General features: G+C 42.1%; 1 long non-coding RNA gene across 1 annotated transcript; it reads left to right on the top strand.

The window, feature by feature from the left end:
• Positions 1-2,039: 2,039 nt before the first annotated feature.
• Positions 2,040-17,159, top strand: LOC139440531 (uncharacterized). Its single transcript, XR_011650781.1, has 4 exons — positions 2,040-2,359; positions 4,328-4,452; positions 4,788-4,860; positions 15,440-17,159. It is a non-coding gene; the product is annotated as an uncharacterized lncRNA (long non-coding RNA).
• Positions 17,160-26,104: the final 8,945 nt, after the last annotated feature.

The raw sequence follows: 26,104 nt of genomic DNA, 5'->3' as shown, positions 1-26,104 counted from the left end.
TCTCTATCCTTGCCCTCCCACACATCAAACCAGTCACAGAGTCCTGTCAGTTCTTTCACTACAGCAGAGCTGAGATCACTGTGTGCCTTTTTATCTCTAATGCCCAAGTCAAAGCTCTTATTATCAGTGACCTGGATTATTGTAATAACTGTTCTTCCTGCCTCCTCTCTCTCACTCCTCTGATACATCCTGCACCAAACACTCACCTCCTTAATGAGCTCTTTTGATAGCTTGTACACTGGAGTGGTACAAAGAGAAAGACACAGAGAAAACAATAACTTTGCCCTTAAGAACCCCCTTATCTAGCTAAGTAATACAGATGAAAAATAAATGTAAAAATAAACCCTGACAAGTAGTAAGTTAGAAGCAATGAAAGTCTGTAGAAACATAAAAAGGGAATAAATGTAGTATTTTTGTTGTGGTTTGGGGGGGGGGGTTTGAAAGGAAGGAAGGTTTTACAGAGGCAGTAACACTTGAGTAGGATCTTAAATGTTAAAGAGTTGACCTGGTGGAGAAGGGGAGAAAAGCATTGTACACTGAGGGGAGGGTATGTGTGATGACATGAGGTGGTAAGATCAGGACTTTTGAGCAGTTAAGTGGTCTAAATACAGAGACCTAGTCAATAAGGCAGAGGATGGGGCTCAGGTGGAGGAGTCAGAAGGCAAAACCCCTCTTGGAGGAAGTGAGAATGGGGAGAGGACTACACAACCACCTCAGACAAGATTCAGGCTTAGGGGGCTGTCCAAATGGGGACTTGTTTTGTGGCAACAAAGATGAAAGCCCAAAAGTATGTCCAGGGGTCTGCTAGAGCAGGACTATCATTCAGCAGCCAGTTTCTTCTGGTCCCATTTGAATAGGGAGCCTCATTCATTGTGCCTTGCTCTTTCCTCCAGGGACACAGTAGGGGTTGACTCCAGCCCTCTTCTTGCCAAGCTCTAAGAACAGTTACCTCTGGTTCAGCATCTCCAGAACCTCTTCATCCTTACCAAGTCCTCCCTAGGTCTTGTCTGTGCTTTTGCAGAGGGAACATCTGGCCCTTACACATTCTTCTCCCGGCCTTATCAGCATTTGGCAGGGTATAGATCTGAAGCATCCTGAATTCCTTGCCTTTGCTCTCTCATCCCCAAGTACTCTTCCTCCACTGATGCCCCTCAGTCTTGCTGGCTCATACCCTTAAGTAAGCTTGTGTATGTGGTGTAATATTTCCACTAACTCCTTCAGACCAGGGGCTCTGCATTTTTGGCACTTGTGGATTCCCCATAGCAATCAGTGCAAGGTCTTGAAGCTTGAGAAGATCCAGTGATATTTGTCAGTGAATGAAAATGGCACTAAGCTCTAAATCCAAATCATTGCTTCTTGCCCTTCCCCATGTCCTTGGACCATAATTCCTGTCACTGCAAATTGGCCAGAAATTCTCCCCAAACTTGCCAACTCATGCCCTTATCTTTCAGTGACCTCCTCCTTTCATTCCCCACTCCTTTCACAATCGCTCAAGCTAGAGGTCCTTCCTTGCCTTGGCCTCTCCTCTCTTCTTAGGATCCCTAGCCCCTGTCTTCCCTAAGCACCCTAATCCTGGCCTTTCTTTGTCTGCACAAGGGCCCCAATACTGCCTCCCTCTTTGCTGGCTGTCCCCCTAACACTACTTTGCAGCCCAAGTCTGTAGAGCTTTTTCTGCAGTCCCCACCCCCACCATGCCTCAGTCACTGAGCTATTGGATCTACACCCTACTCCTCCCCTCCCCTTCACAGCTCTCCTGTAGCCCCTCCCAGGGCTGTCTTAGGGCCAGAGGCTCTCCCCAGTCCAGCTCCATCCAATCCATTCCAGTCTGGTCTCACTCGCCTGGTGACTAATGCCCTTATTTAGCAGGCAAGGAGGAGCCTAGTTGGGTGGCTACCAAGAGGTTCGAAACCCTCCAGCAGAGCCAGCTGGAAGACCACACAGTCTCTGTTCAGTGGGCTGCTCTGAGCCCTTTAAACCTCTCTCTCTCCCTCTCTCTCTCTCTCTCTCTCTCTCTCTCTCTCTCTCCTGCCCCTCTCTCCAGCCTCACTCCTCAGCCCTCTGTGTGCTGCTACCCGTCGGGGCAGCAGGGAGGTGGACAGTGTATTGCCAAAGACAGCTTCGCTGCTGCTGCTGCTGCAGTCCCTTCCCGCACCACCCCCTTCTCCTCTGTCCTGGATAGTGATTGGCTTCTCACAGGCTAGGACTACAACCCCAGGGCCCATGCCTGCCTCCTCCATCCCTTAGGGGAAAGCAGTGAATGACAAGCCTCGCCGCTGGCCACCCACACGATAGATCCAGCCAATCTGTCAGCCTGTCATCCTCTAAGCCTGGGCTCAGCAGCAGGATCAGAGCAAGCAAGGTAAGTAGTGGGGCAGCAAAGGAAGGAACAGGTGGCCAATTATGTTCTAAGCATGGCCAGGCTCGCATGCTGGGATGTGTTGGGGGCTCAGGGCTGAGGAATGGAGCTCACCAACTCCTGCTGACTCCATCTCTGGTGACTTTGACTCTGGCCAAAGTCCTGCTTTCCTGCCTCAGACTCGGAGGTATGGATGTGAACTCCACTTCCTTCTTCCCTGACCTGCCAGCATTACCTGCTGGGGAGTCAGACCCTGCCGGGGTAAAGTTCAAGGGGACTCTGCGGGGTTGGGTACTCAGCAGTGCAAGAGTGCAGCAGGAGCAGAGACCAGCCTCCTCCCCACAGTGCAGATATTGATTCCCCACCCCCACCCACCACTCAGAAAGTATGGGAATTTCACTACTTTGCTCCATCCAACTCCAGAAGCATTTCTTCACTATGCTACAGTATATTCATCTGTTAAACAGGGCTAACAAAGTCCATGTAGAGCACTGCTGTGGGGATGACAGGAGGTAATGTATATGAAAGAGCACAACACAGCTCTTGACACAGAGTAGCCACTCACTTTTACTTTTCTTTTCTCTTGACCCTTCAACTTTTACATGATAGAAATTGGAACATTTCATGTGAGATCAGATTTTTGACCCTGTATGCACGAATTAAGCTGAATTAATTATCTCAGGGACAGGGGCTGGAGAAAACAAGTGGGGATGGGCAGGAAATGTCCAGAATAAAACAAGAGTTTGCCAGTGAGAGGATAAATTCAGGTGACTAAACCAATCCAAGGAAAAGAATTGCTGGGAAAGTAAGAGGAGATGCCAGCAAGGAGGTAGAACCTGAGAAAGATATGGGGTCTCAGGAATTTGAACAGGGGACATCAGGAAATATTAGATCCAGGGGAAAAAGTGAAGCTTCAGGGAATTAGAGAAGATGGTGGGGGGAGGTTGTGCCACAGAGATATAGGGACCAAGAAACTGCACAAACCCAGGAGAAAGATAAGATTTCAAGAAAGTGTAGAGGCCTGAGGATGCCAGGAGGAGATCACAGGAGAGAGATGGGCATGCAGAAAATAGGCGGGGCCCCAGTGATACAGGAAAGGGTCTGTAAGAAACAAGTGCAAAAAAGAGGTGAAATCAAATAGAGATAACGGTTCCTAAAACAGAGAAAAACTGTGAAAGAACAGTAGAGGGACACAGTACCATGGATTTAGGGAAGAGAACACAAGAAAGAGAAAAGTCAAGAGATATAGGTATAGGTGGCCCCTAGGAGAGACAAGTCTCTAGAAAAAAAAGATGAAGCCCTAAGAAAAGATGGAGTGGCAGCCCACAAAAAATTAGGACCTAAAGAGAGATAGGACTAAAAATATAAATGTTAGGGTAGTTAGTCTAGGATTGAGATAGGACCTTACAATAGAATGGCCTTTATACTGGAGGGACATCAGAAAAGGGAAGTAGATCCAGGAATTTGAGTTAAGGATGCCAGAAGAAAGGACCAAAGAAAAGTGGTGGAATTGCAGAGATGTAGGGAGAGGACATCAGAAACATGGTATAGCCCCAAGATTTGGGAAGACCCTCAGAAAGAGAAGACTCCTAAAGCAGGTACAACTTCAGAGATATAAAGTTAAGTGTCTCCAGGAGAGAGATAAGTTGAAACCCTGAGGGACATAGAAAACAAATCCTAAGAAAAGTTTGGACTCTATAAAAGAGGAAGATAACTGCTGACAAATATGAGGTTTATTTTGAGGGTAATGAGACTCCTACAAGTACGGTGCTGGTTACACAATTCTGTGACTCTGCTAAAGAACATTGAAATGTACAATTTATTTTACTTTATTTCATTATTTTTGAATTTTGCTCATGAGGTTGCTGTGGGGGTGCACGGGAGGTATTAGCAAAGAACCTGAGGCATGAGGACTGGGGCTACTCTTCTCAGGAAGCAATGCTCTCCCTTCTCCCCACCTCCCTGGAGCAGCAGACGCTGTGGATCCTCTGCCTGCAGCCCCAGGTCTTCCACTTCAGGGAGATCCAGCAGCCAGCAACTACATCTCTCTGCCTGAGGCCTTTTCCTGCAACCATAGAAGGTCACTCTGCCCCCAGGTAAGTCAAGCCAGAAGCAGTCCTCCCCTGGAGTGTGTAATGCCACCATCTCCCTACTTTCTGGGCATCCAGCTCCTACCCCCACAGGGGCTGGGTGATACTGTGTTGGTAGCAGCCTTCCTTGCCCAGGCCCCTTCACTGCCCCTCTAAGGATGCTTTCCTTCACCTCCCAAAGGAACAACTCAACTGGAGTCCTTTCCCAGGAACTGCTTCCAGGGTGACTAACCCAAAGCATGACACTTCCCCCCCCCCCGCCATGTTTTCCTTGTTTATTCAGCCTCTCAAGGTGCCTCACTCATGTGGACCACAGGACTCATGTGTTTCTCCTCCTGCAGGCAGAGTGCATTCCTGCCCGGGACACCCTCCCCAAGCTTGGGAGCCCAAGCAGAGCTCACTGTAGTGCTAGAGGTGAGTCTTCCATTCTGGTAGCTGGCTGAAGTGTACACTTTAAATATGTTAATTTTATAGACTCTAAATGATATCTCAATTGAGATATTATATATGTATATGTATACATATATGTCTGTATATATGTATCTATATGTATATATGTGTATGTATAATGTGTGTGTACATAGAGGAAAAAGAAAGGAAGAAAGAAAGAAAGAAAGAAAGAAAGAAAGAAAGAAAGAAAGAAAGAAAGAAAGAAAGAAAGAAAGAAAGAAAGAAAAGAAAGAAAAGAAAAAGAGAGAGACAGAGAAAGAAAGAAAAGAAAGGAAAGGAAGGGAGGGAGGGAGGAAGGAAGGGAGAGAGAGGAAGGAAGGGAGGGAGGGAGGGAGGAAGGGAGGGAGGGAGGAAAGAAGGGAGGGAGGAAGGAAGGAAGGGAGGAAGGAAGGGAGAAAGGAAAGTTGACTAACTTAGGGACATGGGAAGGAGAGCCACAGAAGGAATTTGGACACACAAAATGGATGGCCCTAGATATAGTGAAGAGACACCAAGAAGGATATAAGACCCAAGAAAAATGTGTCCTGCAAGATGGTGTGACATAAAAAAGGGTAACTCTAGTAATTCGGGGCAAGTTAGTTGAAGAAAGGACTACAGAAAAAGGGTAAAGGCACAACGATGTAAACAGGGATTTCTAGGCAAGAAACTAAACTGCCTAAAAGTAGGGGAGTCCCAAGCCTGCAACAAGGGAACCCTAGGAAAACAATAGAATTTTCAATGAGTCGTGCCCACTTAAGGAAAGTTCAAACCTGTAGAGAATTTTTAAAAGTTTATTTGAGCCAAACTGACAACATTGCAGGGAAGCAAGTTCTCAAATGCTCCTGAGAATGACAGTTCGCAGTTTCTTTTATGCATTTGGAATTAAGGCAGGAATGTAAGAAAGACCACATGAAAGTGGGGGAAAGCAGGGCATTACAGGATAGTTAACAAGATTGTTATGTGCTCTCCTGAGGGTAGTTACTCTTCAGAGGAGTCTGAAAGAGACATTTCAAAGGCACATTAACTAAGGTGCACAGAAACAATGGGCAGGGCTTGCTTAAGGCAAAGGTAATTTTTTTTTTATTGAAGGAGTTATTGGCCTGGGATGTGAATACCCATCATGACTAGCCCACTTGAGAATCTATGATCAAATCATCCTCTGAGGTTACTTTCAGTTAGATTTATTAAAGCACCACTTAATAATCCTAGTTGAAACCTAGGTAATTTGGGAATGAAACACCAGTTGAGAGGATGAGCTGCAGAAACTTGAGGACCATGACTTTAAGATACTTATAGGACTTCAGAAAATAGCTACAGGACTGGAGATTAGTTAAAGGAATTCTAAGAAAAAAAGTAGGGATGCCCTGGCTGGTATGGCTCAGTGGAAACAAAGGGTCACCAGTTCAATTCCCAGTCAAGGTACATGCCTAGGTTTCAGGCTAGCTCCACAGTGGGGGGTATGCAAGAGGCAGCCACACATTGATATTTCTCTCCTTCTCTTTCTCCTTCCCTTCCCCTCTCTCTAAAAATAAATAAGTAAAATCTTTAAAAGAAAAAAGTAGGGGTAAACACATAAAAGACATAGTGTTTATAGAGCTTAAGAGACTCAGGACAAGAGGAGGTACCTCATAAAAATGTGAGGTACCAGGGACTTGGGGAAGAAAGCAACTTTAAAAGAGAGATCAGTACCCAGAAAAAAAAAAAAGTGAATCCTTAGGAGATCGAGAAAGAAGTGTCCCCGGGGACATAGGGATGGAGATATCCAAGGAGAACAGTGTGGCCATTAAAGAAGGAGCTTTCAGGGAAGGAATATCACCCCAGCAGAAGGCTGAAACCTCAGCCTGAACTCCATCTTTTTCCTTTTCTGCTCCCTAGTAGACTGGGTTGAGATGTCTGTGTTCAATCAAGGCTGTGACAGATAAGGGAGTCCTCAAGGAGGGGGTTGGGCTAGGACACCACCCCTGCCTCAGGTTCTTAATTAAAACCTTCCTTGCCTACCTTTTCTCTTCCATTACCTCAGGCACACACCCCAAAGGGCTTGCAGACCACTAGGTTTTAAGTGATATTTGAACATAGGACCTTTTTTTTTTTTTTTTTTTTTTTTTTTTTCAGATTTCTGCTGCTTAGCCTGAGGTGTTTTTTTAAGCCTCTTCTCATTTAAGGTTCATTTTATTTCTGTTTTCACTATTTCACTAACATATCATTATTATTATCATTACAATAACTGTTGTCAGCCCACTACTTAAAATATAAATCTACTAAGGGAAGTGGCATTATATAAGACAATGATAAAAAATATATACTTTCTAGTCCTCTGTTGAATGTAGGTGTGCTGGAATAATTCACTTTTCTTATCTGGGCCTCAGTTTCTTCATCTGAAATACTCCATGTTATTCTGTGATTCTATAAACCAATTTCTGGGTGGCACATTTACTCATCCACCTTAGGGTTTCAATTAGAAGAATCAAGGCAACCAGGGCAGCCTACTCCCTCTAGTAGAGTCCCAAGAACTCCCTAGGTAGTCTCATTGTCACATCATACTAACAGTCCTGTCTGGGCCAACAGGAACTTCTGGAAATCCAAGATTTGGTGCAAGTGGAAGAAAATTCTGCTTTCTTATTGGGCTTAGTGGTCTGACAGTCACTGATGCCTGCACCCAATATTAAATCAATGAGTGAGACAAGTGACTGTTTGATTGCTTATGCCTGCTGATCACCACTCAGAAGAAATATCATGTGTCTGAGAGGCAGACTCTGGGTGTCCTTGGGTACCCCATTATGTTCAATCTCGAGCTCATAGCCAAGTGCCTTTAGGTAGGGCACCAGGAGAACTCCAAGGATCTTTAATAAGTATGCCAAGAAAAGGGGGTACCCCATTATGTTCAATCTCGAGCTCATAGCCAAGTGCCTTTAGGTAGGGCACCAGGAGAACTCCAAGGATCTTTAATAAGTATGCCAAGAAAAGGTCTCTGAAGGATTACACTGCTCCCACAGAGTGCAATGACCTCTCAGTTGCTCTCATCCCACAGGAATCCTAGTTTTTTAAATTGGTCAACTTAGCCATGATTGTTTCCAGAGGAAAATGGGGGAGTTCCATCCTCCCTTGTTCTTTTGCTGACTTACTCAGAATCTTTGCATTTGGTGGTATCAGCCAAGGAGTCCCCCTGTGGGGGACTGCATTGCTGCTGCTGACACAAACCCAGCGAGAGAGACCCAGCACTATGGTTTGTTGATGGACCTAAGAGTCTAGGCATTATGTGGATAAAATTTTAAGACTGGTACTGCTATTTAGTTCATGGTAAGTACTCTGTGTAAATTATGGATATTCTGAGCTTGACTAATCCCTAGGCACACTCTTTACTCACTAATAACAAAGTACCCACACTGCCCCATCAATATGTCCTCTATGTCTTCTCAGCTCCAAACAAGGCCAAACAGAGTAAACCCCCTCTGCCCCAGGTATTTTTCTCCTTCCTCCACCCTCAGCTGAAATGAGGGGTGCCTGCTCTACCAACAGGTTCATGGGAGGGGTAGAAAATAAGCCATCTCTCCCCTTGCCTTTCTCTCCCAAGGAAATTACCACTAGGGTAAAGTAGAGGTTACTCAGCCTTTCTAACTGGAAAGAATAATTAATACCTAGTCTTTAACTTTCCCCTACCCACCCTACATTTAGTTAGAGTGAGCCAAACACGATACCTTCATTGATGTCAAAGCTGAAGGGAAATAGACTGTATGCCTCATTTTGTAGATGGAAAGCTGAGATTCAAGAAGAAGAGATTTTCTCAGTTACACTGTTAGTGGCAGAGTAGAGTGTAGAACCAGTATTATCATTTCTTCCCCTGTCAGCACCACCCCTCTCACCCACCCCTCCACACAACTCTGAGCCCTCTACAGTGTTGGACCAATTCATTCCAGGTGGATTACCCATGAAAAGAGGACCTCAGGAAAAAGCTATCCTTAACCAAAGTAATGAACCTAGCAAGATATGGTCTAGGGTATCTGATAACAATAATAGTCTGAGAGAGATATTGGAGTTGGGGGAGTGGAGTGGGGCAAGGTGGGAGGGGGTCCAAGGGAAAAGAACATGGACAATATCTTCATTTTGACTTACATTTAGAAATCCCTTTCAGCTTGTCTTTGACCCCTCACCTTCATAGGCAGTTAACTCTATGTATCACCCCTCCCCACAAAGCCCTCCTCCTGAAGGCAACCCTAAGACAGCTACTCCAGACAGGAGTGAAGTGATAAAAAGCCAAGGTAAAACACTCCTACTATTTTATTCCTCATGTACCACTTAGTAGCCCCAGACCACCCTTGGTTATCTGAAGCTTTTATTATGGAACCCGGGGTTTTCAACAAGTTTCTATTTTATCACTTCCCTTGGCCCCTAGACTACATTTTCTTCCAGGAAAAATAGTTCCTTTTTCTCTAGGATTAGGGTACTGTGGGCTGCCTCCATAGCCGTCCTCACAAGGCTTAGGAACTGGACAAAGAAATGAGTGATAAATCATTGAAATTTCTGGGGGGTTTTAGGGGAACGGGGATTGTATGTTCATAGGAGATCTACTTATAGATACTGATTTTTCAGAATCACCTCTAGGTCCTGAGTTCTGGTTCATCTTGGCAATCCTTTTTCCTGGGAACAGCCATAAGGAGGCAAATACTTAACTTTATTGTTATATTGTGCCTTTTATATAAATTATGCAAGTGAGTGACAGTATGTTTGTTCATGGATATAAATATGAGTGGTAAGTTTCAAAGGTCAGTTGTACAAGTTTGCATGTTCATATTTCAGCTAAAACTAGTATAGTTTACATTGCTGGTTAACATTGGCATGAATGAGAACAAACTTCCAAATACTAAAATGATATGGAACAACAGTTATTTATTCTAATTTCCTTAAATACTATAGAAAGGGTCTGTGTGAACATCAGTCTTGAGGACACACGCATGCCACACACACACAGCAGCAGCAGCCTAGACAAGACATTATTGTAGGGATACTATAGCTATTTACTTGATATGGTGGCTCTTGGAGTAGAAACAAATTCTAAGATTAGAGAGTAGATCCTTGAAAATGTTTGGAGCCAAGTGAATGCTTAAGAAGCTTAGTTCTTGTTTTGGCTCTTAGAGCAACTTACTGTGTGAGCTTAGGAAGATCTCTTCAACTCTCCAAGTCCTTTTTCTCCATTTGTAAATGTTGGCTTATGACCCTAGCCTTCCTTTTATCCACAGTTTGGGAGTTGGAGAGGCAAAATATCCAACACAATACCTGAGAATAAGGGATCAGAATATTGCACTTGTTCTGTGGAGGACAAGAACTATGCCCTTTACTTGCCTTCATGTCCCCTGTCCCTTGGCCTCAGGGTAGCTCTTGTCAAAGTGACCAGGATGGGTGAGTGGTAGGTAGCTAGACTGGTTGGTAAAATTACTTTGAGTCTGAAAAGCTCTATCTCCACCAAGTTCAGAGCAGGAAGAATTGGCATCAGCCCATTTGCGCTTAGACCTCTACCCAAGCGCAGATGGAATGATGTTATTCCTTTTTGCTTGATTCCTTGTTGTGGTGGGGACCCTTCTTCAGGACCATATCCCCAGGGTTTCTACTCCCTCCATCTTCTTCCAGCCATACACATTTATCTGCTTACAGATTTTTTTAAGTTGCTGGTTTATTTGTTTACTATACTGTATTTTCTATTCTTATTTTAGAGTATACTCTCTACTTATATAAAAACATTTGCTGTAAAACAGTATGCTGTGTATACCAACAGCACCCTCATACATCTTGTGTTTAACCGCATCTCTTGATTGCATCATTTTCTCTTAGGCTTGATTTAATTATGTGTTGTTTTGTGAATTTACTGTAGATCAAGTGTAAATTAAGTGTACAATGTTTATAAAGTTTTCAATAATGTACATTGATGTCCTAGGTCCTCACACTCACTCACCACTCACTCACTGACTCACCCAGAGCAAATTCCAGTCCTGCAAGCTCCATTCATGGTAAGTGTCCTACACAGGTGTGCCTTCTTTATCTTATCTTGTATTTTTAATGTACTTTTTCTATGCTTATATATATTTAAATACACAAATATTTACCATTGTGTTACAACTGCCTACAATATTCAATACAGTAAGATTCTGTACAGGTTTGTAGCTCAGGAGCAATAGACTATATGGTGTGTAATAGGCTATACCATCTAGGTTAGTGTAAGTGCACTCTGTGATGTTCACACAATGGTGAAATCACCTAATAATGCCTTTCTCAAAATGTATCTGTCATTAAGAAGCACATTCCTGTAGCTGAAATATGAAAGTTAGCACAAGTATGCTGGCACCACTAAAAATATCAAGAAGGAAAATGGAACAGAAGGAGGAAAGTATAAACACTAGTAAAAGATGTCAAACTTTCCCTCCCAAGTTTGATAACCAACTGAAATTCAACCACCTGCCCTGTTCTACATATTTTGATTTTTTTTTTCTTTTCAGATGATTTCAGTGTGGGAAATATGGGGATTAAGGAGTAGGGCAGGGGGTAGGGACAGCCAGGGCAAAGCCCTGCCAGACAGTGGGCAGTTTCTTTTTTCCCTCAACAGTTCTCAAATGTAAGGACTGGGCCGCTTATATTTCTGGAGGAGATTTCTCTTGTGGTACAAATAAATGGTTTGAGGGCCTACAATTTTGCTAGCCCAAAACCATTCTGGCCTCTGACCCTTTGCCCATGAATAAGAGACTCCAAATTCACTTTCATTGTTCAGGCCCTAAAGCTGGAAGCTGGCCACACAGGTTGCTTGACTGCTGTTTTGGCAGAAGCCATCCTATCTTCAGCAAGGTGACCCTCCAAGGACCAATAGACATTTGAAGGTAGTGGGGCAGGGGTACATGTGGGAGAGACCCAGGGTTCTTTCTAGGAACAGAAGAACAACTTGGATGGGGTGGGGTTTTGAACCAGTTTGTCTCTAAGCCTGTCTAATTTTTTGCCACTCCTTTTGGGAGAACCACTAACTCTTTAGGAATAGATTTGGGAGCCATTTGATAAGACTGGAGAGAGCCAAGAGATGCAGGCCCAATCTTCTCTGATGCTGCTCACAAGTCAAGTGATCTGAGTCCAGGGTCCCTAGGTAGGCCCTGGGTCCCCTCAACCTACTTCACCGGGTTATTGTAATGATGCCATAAGATCATGTACGTAACACAGAGGAGGGCTCAATAAATGTTTCTTTAACATATTCATACATATGATAGTGCTTTGCAAACTATAAAGCTCCATTCCAAATGGTAAAGAGAGTCAAGAGTTTTGCAGCCACATAAAGAAAATGATTTTTGCAACCTGGTCTCACTCTTGACTCAAGATTGAGGCATGGGAGTAAAATGGAGAGAAGAGAAAAAGTTGGAAACAGTAAATAAAGGGGTAGGAAAACAATAAACAAAAGAAGGACCTAGGGCCAGATGTCTCTCCAGGGGCCGATATATTATTTGAGAGTGGCAGTGAGGGTACAGGTGGGAGGGACTCAGAGCTCTTTCTAGGGACAGAAGAACAGATATAGATGGACCTTAGATATTCACTTCAAGGCCCACCTCCTGTTTGCACACCTCCAATAATAGGTAACTATTTTCCTCCTTAGGCAGCTTGTTCTAATCATAACCAGCTTTAACTATCAGAAAGTACTTCCTTGTATTAAGCTGATATCTGCTTCTTTGTAGTTTTAAATTCTACCCCTTGGTGCCATATAGAAAAGGGCTAATGTCTTGCCTGACACTAAGTGAGCCTTTAATGAGTGTCTGTTGAGTGATATATTGGCAGGTGCTAGGAAGGAGTAGACTAACTCCTTTTGTATTTTCAGGAGCCAGTCAGCATAGCCTTAGATTTACTGAAGGCTCAATAAGTATGTGTTGAGTAAATGAATGACCATCCCAGCATAGGCATGACTGCTATAAACTCTTGGGATGAAATAGTACCTTAAAGATCATCTGAATCTATCAATCTACCTCTCAAGAAACTCTAAGCCATCCCATAGGATTCTGAGTCTTCACTATCCACCTGTTTGTTCAGTGACTTTTGGGCCAAATTGCAATCTTACAGTGGAATAGAATAATAATCTCCTATTGATCCATCTCCATCCTCTTCCACATTCCAAGGCTGATGGAAAGCAAAATGCGATAAGAACTGATTGTCTAGGGTAAAAGATAAAACTTAATCCAATGTTTGACAAATGTTCAAACGGAAATACAGAGGCAGGAGTACTTGGGTTCACCTCATTGAAGGCTGTGGGAGAAGATTCTAAAGCTTAGTCTTGAAAAATAAAGGAGCTTCATAAATGAATGAGGTCGGAGGTGTGGGTATAAAGGGGGCAGGCAATCCAGATAGAGCAGATAGAGGGAACTTTGTGGGTCCTAAACATGTATTCATGAGTCTGCAAAATGACTAAGTCTTCCTAAATAGGCTCCCGTAATTTGGATGGGGAAGAGCAAATAATCACTCTCAATTCAGTTTGATTTTGAAGGTGAACCAGAGTTTGGCAAGAAGCTGAACCATGATTAATCATAGCTACTGTGATTATGTGATTAGCATTGTTAATCTTCACATTCTCATCTCACCTGTCACCAACACAATCATTGCTGGCCTCAATAATGGCTGTCAGAACTATGATTGCAGTTCCCTGAGGTGTCACCTTAATTGCCACCATTCCAGTACACCATTACATCACTCATGCCCTTCACAGTTGACATCCACTATCCCTCTTGCCATAGCTCTCTAAGCCACTGTTTCTCTAACCCAAAAGGCTGAGGAAAATGTTCTGTCCTTCTGGGGGTTCCTGGGGCTGCAACCCAAAAGAGCTAACTACAAGCCAAAATTTCTTTGAAATTTTATATCGTGTATTAAATATTCATGCAATTTGTTTTTAAAGATTTTACTTATTTATTTTATAGAGAGAGGGAAAGGGAGGTAGAAAGAAAGGAAGAGAAACATTGATGTGCGAGAAAAACTTCGATCGGCTGCCTCTTCCACACCTGCAGTTGGGGACCTGGCCCACAAACAAGCCAGACATGTGCCCTGACTGAGAATCGAACCAGAGACCTTTCAGTTTGCAGGACAACATCCAACCCACTGAGTCACACCAACCAGGGCTCATGCAAATTTTTGTTTTCTTTGATATAGCCATGCCTCTTTTAAGATATTTTACATTGTTTGTTTTATCCTCCCCAAACCTATAAGTAAAACAGAAGGCATTTAGTGTTTATCCCGCCAAACTTTATATCCTTTAGCACCTGACATTTTCCTTGCACCATTCCCCAAATGTATGTGTGTGTGTGTGTGTGTGTATGGATATACCCTCCAAAATGGAATTTATTTATTAAAAAATGTGCGTGTATTCTTACGTTTAAATTTCAGTCACCTTCAAAGTACTCTCCATTTGATGCAATACACCTATCAAGACATTGTTTCCACTGCTCAAAACAGTTTTTGAACTCCATTTTTTAAAACATTTTATTTATTTTTAGACAGAGGGGAAGGGAGGATAAAGAAAGGGAGAGAAACATCCATGTATGGTTGTCTCTTGCGTGCCCCATACTGGGGACCTGGCCCACAACCCAGGCATGTGCCCTGACTGGGAATCAAACTGGCAACCTTTTGGTTCGCAAGCCAGCACTCAATCCACTGTGCCACACTGGCCGAGGCTGAACTCTGTTTATTATTTCACCTCTTTCACATCAGCAAACCATTTCCCTTTGAGAACTATTTTCATCCATGGAAACAACAACAAAAAAAATAGTCATTCAAGGCATGATCGGGTGAATAGGGAGGGAGGAGCGTGGGGCTCATGCTGTTTTGGGTCAAAAACTGCTGAACACTCAGTGTGGTGTGGGCAGGTGACACCATAAATCACCCATCATGAAATGGGCAAAGACAATGAAAGAATCTTCAAAAAAAATTCACTGAAGCTCAACACAGCTTCTCACAACAAGGCCAGCTGGTACACTGATACACTCACCTAGCAGGGGAAACCTGTACTACAAGGGACCCACCCTCCAGAAAGTAATTCTGTTTTTTTGGGGGGGTCCCCCCTCATATATCCCAATTTGGTAGTTATTTCAGGAGCAGCTGAGCATAACAGTTAAGAGTGTGGGTCATGGTATCAAAGGCCCTAGGTTTGAATCCTATCATACTATAGTATGACCTTGGGAAAATTAATTAACCTTTTACACTGTTTTCCCTTCTATAAAACAGAACTAATAATACCTATCACATAAGATTGTTGTAAGAAACCAATGAGCTTGTGTACGTAAAGTGTTTAACACAGTGCCTGGCTCATGTGTGCCCAATTATTTTTTCATTTTTAAATTACAGTTGGTGTACAATATTATTTTCCTTTCAGGTGTACAGACCCATGATTAGACATTTATATAACTTATGAACTGATCGCCCCAATAAATCTATTACCACTCTGACATCATACACAGTTCCTACAATATTATTGACTATATTCCCTATGCCGTATTTTATATCCCCCTGACTATTCTGTAACCACCAATTTGTACTTCTTAATTCCTTCACTTCTTTCACCCAGTTCCCCAGCTTCCTTCCCATCTGGCAACCATCAAAATATTCTCTATGTGCTAGCCAAGATGGAGGCATAGGTAGATGCACTGTGCCTCCTCATACAATCAAAAGAAGGACAACAACAAATTTAAAAACAAAAAACAACCAGAACTGCCAGAAAATTGTAAGGAAGTCCAACAACCAAGGAGTTAAAGAAGAAACATTCATCCAGACCGGTAGGAGGGACACAGATGGGCAGCCGGAGTGGAAACATCCGAATTATAGGGGTACCAGAAGGAGAAGAGGAAGAACAAAAAATTGAAAACTTATTGGAACAAATAATGAAGGAGAACTTCCCTAATCTGGCAAAGGAAATAGACTTCCAGGAAGTCCAGGAAGCTCAGAGTCCCAAAGAAGTTGGACCCAAGGAAGCACACACCAAGGCACATCATAATTACATTACCCAAGATTAAAGATAAGGACAAAACCTTAAAGCAGCAAGAGAAAAGGAGACAGTTACCTACAAAGGAGTTCCCATAAGACTGTCTGCTGATTTCTCAAAAGAAACCTTACAGGTAAGAAGGGGCTGGAAAGAAGTATTCCAAGTCATGAAAGGCAAGGGCCTACATCCAAGATTACTCTCTGCAGCAAAGCTATCATTTAGAATGGAAGGGCAGATAAAGTGCTTCTCAGATAAGGTCAAATTAAAGGAGTTCATCATCACCAAACCCTTATTATATGAAATGTTAAAAGGACTTATGTAAGAAAAAAAAGATAAAAAATACGAACAGTAAAATGCCAACAAACTCACAACTATCAACAACTGAACCTAAAAAAGAAAAACAAAAATGAAGCAAACAACTAGAACAGGAAGAGATTCACAGAAATAGACATCACATGGAGGGTTATCAGCAGGGAGGTGGAGCGGGGAGAACGGGGGAAAAGGTACAGGTAATAAGAAGCATAAATAGTAGGTACAAAGTAGACAGGGAGTGGTTAAGAATAGTACAGAAAATGTAGAAGCCAAAGAACTTATATGTACGACCCATGGACATGAACTAAGGTGGGGGAATGTGGCTGGGAGAGGCAGTGCAGGGCGGAGGGGAATAAAGGGGGGAAATGGGACAACTGTAATAGCATAATCAACAAAGTATATTTGAAAAATAAAAAATAATTAAAAAGAGGAAGATACAGAGATCTCTCCCTTTCTCTTTCCATGCACATACAGAGGAGAGGCCAGGTGAGAACACAGTAAGTAGATGGCCATTTGTAAGACAGGAAGAGAGATCTTCCCACACACCAACATTGATGGGAGTTTGATCTTGTACTTCCATCATCCAGGACTGAGAGGAAATAAATTCTCTTGTTTAAGCCATCCAACCTTTGGTATTCTGTTATGGTATCCAGATTAGACTAATACATTAGTTGATGAACTTATTTTTGTGACCAGAGCTGGTTTTTCCTCTTATTGAGATTTTGGGTTCTAAATCAATTTTCTCAATGGCCAATTTATCAAATTTACTTTTTTCTTGTTATGAGTTCATTTTCATTTTGTCCTCTTTTTTTCAGTGAAATATTGTAATAAACATTTACTAAGCACCTGTTACATAACATAGTATTTTGTTAATATTGCAATATCCTCTCTCTATAGGACACCAAAATGAATGGGATATAGTCCTTGCTCTGATAAAACTCACTTTAGTAAGGAAAAATGTCAAAATAGATAATGATATGGTAGAAATATGAATAGACAGATTACAGAAAAAGAAGCAGTAAACTTTACCTGAAGATTTTATAGGTGTCATCAAATTTACTCACTATTATTTCATTTTTTTATTGTTGTTCAAGTACAGTTGTCTCCATTTTCACTTTGTCTTCTTAAAATCATCTCAAAGAGTGTTCATTTTGTTTCAGTTCGTCTCCTGCTGCTCATCCTGATTAACATACATTAGGTAAATTAATTGTGTTTTATTTTTATAATGAATATGTACAATATATCATACAACAGTGAATATAAATATATGTATCAACCTGGATAAATCTCACATATAAAAAAAAATCCTCTATGAGTCTCTTTCTATTCTGCTTGTTTACTTATTTTGTTGTTTTAGATTCCACCTATAAGTGAAATCTCTGGCATTTGTCCTTCCCTGTCGGACCTATTTCACCCAACATAATACCTTCTAGGTCCATCCATACTGTTGCAGATGGCAAAATTTCATTCTTTTTTATGGCTAAGTCATATTCCATTGTATACAAGTATATGCACCACTTCTTTACGTATTCATCCACTGATGGATACTTGTGTTGCTTCCGTATCTTAGCTATTGTAAATAATACTGCAATGAACATAGGGGTGTATATGTCTTTTCGATTTAGTGTTTTGGGTTTCTTCAGATAAATACCTAGAAGTGGAATTGCTGAGTCCTTCTTTGTCTCTTATTATAGCCTTTGTTTTAAAGTCAATTTTGTTTGGCATAAGTATTGCTACCATGGCTTTTTTGCTTTGTTTTATTTCCATTTCCATGAGATATCTTTTCCCATCCCTTTACTTTCAGTCTGTGTGTGTCCTTCAATCTGAAGTGAGTTTGTTGTAGACAGCGTAAGGGTCTTCTTTTGTGACCCATTCAGTCACCACACATCTTTTCATTGGAGTATTTAAGCATTTGCAGTTAGTGTAACTACTGTTAGATATGTATTAATTGCCATTATTCATATTTTTATCTTTGCTTTCCTACTTAAAGAAAACACTTTAACATATCATGTAATACTAGTTTGGTGGTGATGATTTTAAATGGCACATGCCGAAAATTCCCTCTGATCTCACCCTCCTCTTTCCTGAAAGAAGTCATATAACTTCCAAGTGAAAGGTACCCTCCATGTACCAGGAGGAAAGAAGATATTCTTATCACCAGCGATGGGGAACTTGGGGCCCAAAAATCTGTACAAACAAACCTTGTTAAACTAACCGTTATCTTCCTGGTTACTTCTTCACTACTTACTACCCTTAATCAAGTCCGTTTGTCTTGTCAATTCTTCACAAATTTATTGTTTCTTTGTCTAAAATATATGATTGCTTTCCTGCTCTGGCCGGTTCTTCAGGTATTCATTCTCTTGTGAAGGCTCTCATGTACATCTAAAAAATAATAAATTGGTATGCTTTCCTCCTGTTAATCTGTCTGCCACTTTAATTTTTAGAACCATCCAGGAACCCACATAGCATCAGGTAAAACTTTTTCTTCCCCTCCAGAATTCAAAAGGAAAAGGGGGGATCATTCCAAAGCCACACTTCCCAGTGAGGAGCCATACAGTTATTCAACAAACATTGGGAGTACCTATTATGTGCCAGGCAATATCATAGAATACAGCTGTGAATAAGAGTCTCTGCTTTGTGACGCTCATATTCTAGCTCAGGGGTGTCAAACTCATTTTCACCGGGGGCCACATCAGTCTCGTGGTTGCCTTCAAAGGGCCAAAATAATTTTAGGACTGTATCAATGTAACTACTCCTTAACCGTTAGGGAGTTGAAATTACATTCGGCCCTTTGAAGGCAACTGCAAGGCTGATGTGGCCCCAGGTGAAAATGAGTTTGGCACCCCTGTTCTAGTTGGACAAGACAGGTAATAAACTAATCAAGAAATAAGGGAGAACCAAGATGGCGGCGTAGGTAGACACACTGCGCCTCCTTGCACAACCAGAACTGACAGAAAATCGAACGGCAAGGAAGTCCGACACCAAGTAGATAAAAAAGAAACATACATCCAGACCAGTAGGAGGGGTGGAGATGGGCACCAGGGTGGAGAGGACTTGCGTGGCCGTGGCGGGACCCAGACTGGTGGAGTGTGGGATGAAAGGGGCAGGCAGTCTGACCACTAGCAGACCCTGCGGCCCCACACTCGTGCACAGATAAACCTGGACCAACGGTGGGGAACAAAGCAGACCGCACAACCCAGGACTCCAGCGCGGGGAAATAAAGCCTCAAACCTCTGATTGAAAATGCTCGTGGGGGTTGGGGCGGCAGCAGGAGAGACTCCCAGCCTCACAGGAGAGGTTGTTGGAGAGTCCCACAGGGGCCTAGAGTGTGCACAAGCCCACCCACTCGGGAACCAGCACCAGAGGGGCCCAATTTGATTGTGGGTAGCAGAGTGAAAGATTGAAATCCGGTGGAGAGTGGAGCAGGCGCCATTGCTCCTTCTCAGCCCCTCCCACACGTACCGCGTCACAGCTCAGCGACCGGCATTACTCCACCCCGGTGAACACCTAAGGCTCTGCCCCTTTAAGTAACAGGTGCCAAGACAAAAAAAAAAAAAAAAAAAAAAAAAAAAAGGCCCAAATGTCAGAACACTTGAAAGCTCCAGAAAAAATACAACTATGCGAGGAAGAGATAGCCAACCTATCGGATGCACAGTTCAAAACACTGGTTATCAAGACGCTCACAGAATTGGTTGAATTTGGTCGAAAACTAGATGAAAAAATTGAGCCTATGCCAAGAGAAACCAAGGAAAATGTACAGGGAACCAATAGTGATGCGAAGGAAACTGGGACTCAAATCAATGGTGTGGCCCAGAAGGAAGAAAGAAACATCCAACCAGAAAAGAATGAAGAAACAAGAACTCGGAAAAATGAGGAGAGGCTTAGGAACCTCCAGGACATCTTGAAACATTCCAACATCTGAATTATAGGGGTGCCAGAAGGAGAAGAGGAAGAACAAAAAATTGAAAACTTATTGGAACAAATAATGAAGGAGAACTTCCCCAGTCTGGCAAAGGAAATAGACTTGCAGGAAGTCCAGGAAGCTCAGAGAGTCCCAAAGAAGCTGGACCCAAGGAGGAACACACCAAGGCACATCATAATTACATTACCCAAGACTAAACAGAAGGAGGGAATCTTGGAAGCAGCAAGAGAAAAGGAGACAGTTCCCTACAAAGGGGTTCCCATAAGAATGTCAGCTGATTTCTCAAAGGAGACCTTGTAGGCAAGAAGGGGCTGGAATGAAGTATTCCAAGTCATGAAAGGCAAGGGCCTACATCCAAGATTACTGTATCCAGCAAAGCTATCATTTAGAATGGAAGGGCAGATAAAGTGCTTTTCAGATAAGGTCAAGTTAAAGGAGTTCATCATCAGCAAGCCCTTATTATATGAAATGTTAAAGGGAGTTACCTAAGAAAAAGAAGATCAAAAATAGGAACAGTAAAAATGACAGCAAACTCAGTTATTAACAACCACACCTAAAACCAAAACAAAAGAAAACTAAGCAAACAACTAGAACAGAAACAGAACCACAGAAATGGAGATCACATGGAGGGTTATCAATAGGGGATTGAGAGGGGGAGAGAGGGGGGAAAGGTACAGAGAATAAATAGCATAAATGATAGGTGGAAAATAGACAGGGGGAGGGTAAGAATAGAGTAGGAAATGTAGAAGCGAAAGAACTTATAAGTATGACCCATGGACTTGAACTATAGGGGGGGAATGTGGGAGGGAGGGGGTGGGCAGGATGGAGTTGAGTGAAGGGGCGGAAATGGAACAACTGTAATAGCATAATCAATAAATATATCAAAAAAAGAAGCATAATTGGTAGGTACAAAATAGACAGGGGAGTGTTAAGAACAGTATAGGAAATGGAGAAGCCAAAAAGAACCTATATGCACAAACCATGGACATGAACTAAGCGGGGGAATGCTGGAGGAAGGGAGGTACTATGTAGAGGAGGACAAAGGAGGAAAACCTGGGACAACTGTAATAGCATAATCAATAAAATATATTTTAAAAAAACTAATCAAGAAATAGATTATATCATTTCAGCTAGTAAGAAATGTTATGAAAATATTAAAACAGGATAAATGATATAGAGAATAGGTTCAAATCATGGCTCAGCCACTTATTAGTTGTGCAACTTTAGGAAGTTTGCTTAACTTCTCTGTGCCTTAGTTTCCTTACTCATCTATAATATGGGATAATAACAGTATTTACCTCATAGAAGCATAGTGGGGAGGATTTAATATATAAAGGAGGACTAAGGACAGTATGTGACACACTAAAAGCCATATGTGTTGGTTATTATAGATGTATGTATGTGTGTTTTGGGAGGTAGAAACTACTTTATTTTTTAAATCAAACTGTTGTTATGTTTTAAAAAAGCTCCATGAGGGCATGATCCCCTCCCTTTCATTATATTCCCTCTCCCCAAGCTTCAGAGGCTTTAACCCTTTAATTTAGGGCCTTGAGGGAATAGGAGATAGAAAAGGAGGATACAACGTTACAGAATGGGAACTACTTTAGATAGGGTGGTAAAGGAAGGCCACTATGAGTTGGGACCTGAATGATGAGAAGCTAGCCATTGGAATTCTTCTGGGAAGGCCATCCCAGAGAGTGGGACAATTAAAGGTACTGATACCAGAATGAGTATGGGATATTAATGGAATAGAAATAAGAACCAGGACTGACTGATAAGAAAAGCTGAGAAAAGAAGATGAGAAGGTTGTAGGGTTTTCTGGCAGGTGGCTGGCAGCAGAGGGTAGAAACACAGACCAGTGATCTAGTAAGGAGGACATGGCAATGGTCCCAGCAGCAGAGGAAGAATAAGTACATGTGGCATTAAAAAGCTATATAGGGAACAGAATGGGAGGCAGGAGGATTGGGAACAGGGACAATGAGGAGACGGGGGGAGGGGGGGTTGCCAAGAAAAAATATCCAGGTTCTTATTTTGGGAAAAAGAGTGCCACATGAGAGGGGAACATAAGAGGGTGAGTAGGTAGGGTGAAAACAGAGAAGATATATTTGCTTATTCGACTTTACAAGTTTGAGACTCCAAGAAAGTCAAATGTTGCACCTGTCACTCTAAACTGTGTAACCTTGGGCAAGCTACTTAGTCCTTAGTCCTCTCTTGCCTTGGTTTTCTCATCTGTAATAATCACCCTTACCTCAGAGATGTTGTGAAGATAACATGACATAATAACTGACATAAAGCACACTGAATAGTGTCTAGCATAGAATAAACATAGTTAATGTTAATTATAATTATTATTACAAAAGCATGTAGGCATGAGCAAGTCTGAGATGTTGAGGGGCTGGCAAGGATCTACTATACCCATAATGTAAAGTGCTGGGGGGAGATAGTAAGAATGAAAAGTGAAAAATAAGACAAGGCAAATTGTCGACAGCCATAAGTGCTTTTTAGGCTCAAGAATGGAATCCATGTTCTCAGGGAGTAACAGACTTGGAACCCTCCATTTCAGCTCTAGAAAGGGATCTAGAAGTTGTGTGGCCTGTTTCCTTAGGATGTTAACTAAAAGTTTCAAGAAACATCTGTACACAGCTATATAAATGGTAGGGTGGGAGTCTTTCTTTAGCAAGAGGATTGGAGGCAAACCATCTGAAACACTAAGGGTGCTGCATGGTAGACTGTGTACAGGTCTGGGGCAGAGGCAGGAAATAGTTCAGGGTCCAGTCCTGCCATTGTGACTGTGGACAAGAGCCTTTAATTCATGGGTCTCAATTTCTCACTATATAAAATAAGAAAGGATTAGAACCAAGAATCTCTGAGTCCTTCCTGTTCAGGCCTTATAATTAAGGGATATAAGAAAGCAGGCAATGGAGTACTACTCCTGGATAGCAGAGAAGGCCCATGAAAAAAATCAGGAAGCAATTTCTAGACCCATATCTGCCCAACCGCTTGTGGGATCTTACACAAATCTTTCCTTTCTCTGAGATTCCATCTGTGCCAGGAAACTCTTGGTCTACTCTATACTCTAGAGCAGTGGCTTTCCAAGTGTGGTCCCTGGAACAGCAGCATCAGTACCCTCTGGGCACTTGTTAGAAATGCAAATTCTCAGGCCCCACTTCAAGCCAACTGAATCAGAGACTCAGGGGGTGCAGCCCAGTAATCTGTTCTAAGAAGTCCACTGTAATTCTGATACACACTAAAATTTGAGAACATTGTTCTAGATATTTCCAAACTTTCACAGTGAGGGAGCTACCCATTTTTTTCTTTTTTTTCAGTTGTACTTTACATACAACTGGATAATTTTTTTGCATGTTTATGCCCTGTAACCACCACGCAAACCAAAACTATTTCGATGACCCCAGAAGGTTTCCTTGTATCCATTTCCAGTCAATTCCAGCCACCAATTCCAGTCCCAGCTCCAGACAACCATGCCTGCACTAGAACCTTACCTAACTGGAATTATACAATGTTCTTTTTTGTATCTGCCCTTTCTTGTACATGTTGCCTATGAGATTCATCCATAATGTTGTATGCATCAATTTGTTTATTTCTACTGTTGAGCAATATACCATTGTATGAATATACTAGTTCTGTCCATTCTCTAGTTGATGGGTATTTCAGTTGTTTCCACATTGGAACTATTGCAAATAGTACTGCTATTCCTTTGGGTGCATGGAAGCACTCATTGATCTTGGATATATACCCAGGAACAGTCTCCCCTTTTAATTAAATCTTTTTTATTTTTAGATCCTTGTGCAATAAATTCATATGAAGTTATAAGAAATAATACAGAATAATCTCATGTATCCTTTACTCATTTTCCTCCAATGGTAACATCTTGCAAATTATAGTACAATATCACAAACAAGGTATTGACGATGATACAGTCAAGATAGAATATAATGGCAAGTATCCCTCATGTTGTTCTCTTATAGCCACACCTACTTTTCACACCCCACTCCCTTTCCTTAACTACTGGCAACCTATTCTGTTCTCCATTTTAATAACATTAGCATTTTAAAAATGGAGAATTCTGAGAAGTGGATAACAACGTTATAGTGACTTAAAACACAAATTTATTGCCTTACAACTCTACATGTTAGATAGATGTCCAAATTGGGTTTAATTTGGGCTTAAACAAAGATGTTAGTAGTGCTGTGTTCCTTCTGGAGATTCTAGGGGAGAATCTGTTTCCTTGCCTTTTCCAGTTTGCAAAGGCCACCTGCCTTCCTTGGCTTATGGCCTCTTCTTTCATCTTCAAAGCCAGCAGCATAGCATCTTCAACTCTGATTATGACCCTCTCCCATCATTTAAGGATCCCTGTGATTGCATTGGGCCCACTTGGATAACCTAGCACATGTCCCTATCTTAAAATCCTTAATTATATCCCTAAGTCCCTTTTGCCACATAAAGTAATATACTCACAGGTTTCATGAATTAGAACAGGTACACCTTTGAGGTGCCATTATCTTATCACATGGAAGCAGAAAGTCCCTCTGTCATCCCCTTTAAAAATAATTAATTACACATATACAACCTAACATACAAAGCATACAAAAAACATTCTCTGGTCCTGGCCAGGTATCTCACCTGGTTAGAGAGTAATTTTGATATGCCAAGGTTGCGGGTTTGACCCCTGGTCAGGGCACATACAAGAATCAACAAATGAATGCATAAGCAAGTAGAACAATGAATCTATCTCTGTCTTTTTTTCTCTCTCTCTCCCTGAGATAATTTTTCTTTAAATCTTCTGGATGAAGTTGGAGCGGACCTAGAGCTCCTTTATTCCCCAAAGCAGTAATAGTTGGGGCTATCATTAGTAGAAATTCCTTAGCCCCCCTCCTACACTGATGTTCTAGGGCCCTGGAATTCTATTTGCTACCTTAGAACTGAAGTATATCATGTTCCCGGTATATGCCCACCCTCTCCAATCCTCTGGTGGGAATGGTAGGGAGAAATATAGCCATAGTGGTTAAGAGTGCAGGCTCATGAACTGGATTGTTTGTGTTCATCTGCTAACTCTACTACTTCTAATCTCTGTGACCTTGGACAAATTAATTCATTTTATTGGGCATCAATTTCTCCACCTGTAAAATGAGATAAAACACCATGTCCTCAGAGCAGTGGTTTCCAACTCTTTCTGCACATTGTAATCATCAAGTACTATACTGATACCTGTGTGCCACCACTAGAGATTATAGTTAGATTTGAGGACATAACCTGGGCTTTGGAATCTTTAAGATTCTAATGTGCAGATACATTTGGGAGCCACTGCCTCAAAGGGTTATTGTAAGAATTTAAGGCTCACAAAATATGTAACTTACTTTTCCTTGTAAGTATTGGCCCACCAAAAAGGGAGCTGGTGAGATTTTTCTCACCTCTAAAATTGGGATGACCACATCTAGGTTACAAAATTGATGTTTTATAAACCATAAATACTGCCCAGCAGTTATTGTACATACATACATGATTCACCCTCACTTTACACCTCATTCTCCACTATTTTTTGCAACAGGGCTCAAAGTAATTTATCTGACTTTCATTGGCACTGCAATAAGTGTGGGAAGTAGGAGGTGGACAAGCCTGGAGGCTTTGCTAACAAGGAGGCAGGACAGGGCTTGACCACACCAGAAGTTGAGATATGAACCACCCCTCACAAGAAGCCCCAAAGCCCCGATGCTAAGCGAGCCCACCTAGGGACATGACCATGTGCAGGGCCCACCTAGTTGCTGTGGAGCTGCGAAAAGGACATAGAGTGTTAAGTCAGTTAGTCCTGTGCCCTTGGACAGTAGTTGTACTTTTTCATGTCCATTCCTTCTTCTATAAAACAAAGATAGTCATATCCACTCCCCGTAGGACTGAGGTGAGAATGAAATGAGACCAGAGATGGTGATCTATAGAGTGAAAATTACAGTGAAGTATCTTACAGCCATCCACTCATGTCAGAAAGAAACATCAAGTCACAG

Source organism: Desmodus rotundus, chromosome X (assembly GCF_022682495.2).
Source record: "Desmodus rotundus isolate HL8 chromosome X, HLdesRot8A.1, whole genome shotgun sequence".
NCBI classification, from domain to species: Eukaryota; Metazoa; Chordata; class Mammalia; order Chiroptera; family Phyllostomidae; genus Desmodus; species Desmodus rotundus.
The sequence above is the reverse complement of the archived record's forward strand: the minus strand, read 5'-3'. Positions and strand labels throughout refer to the sequence as shown.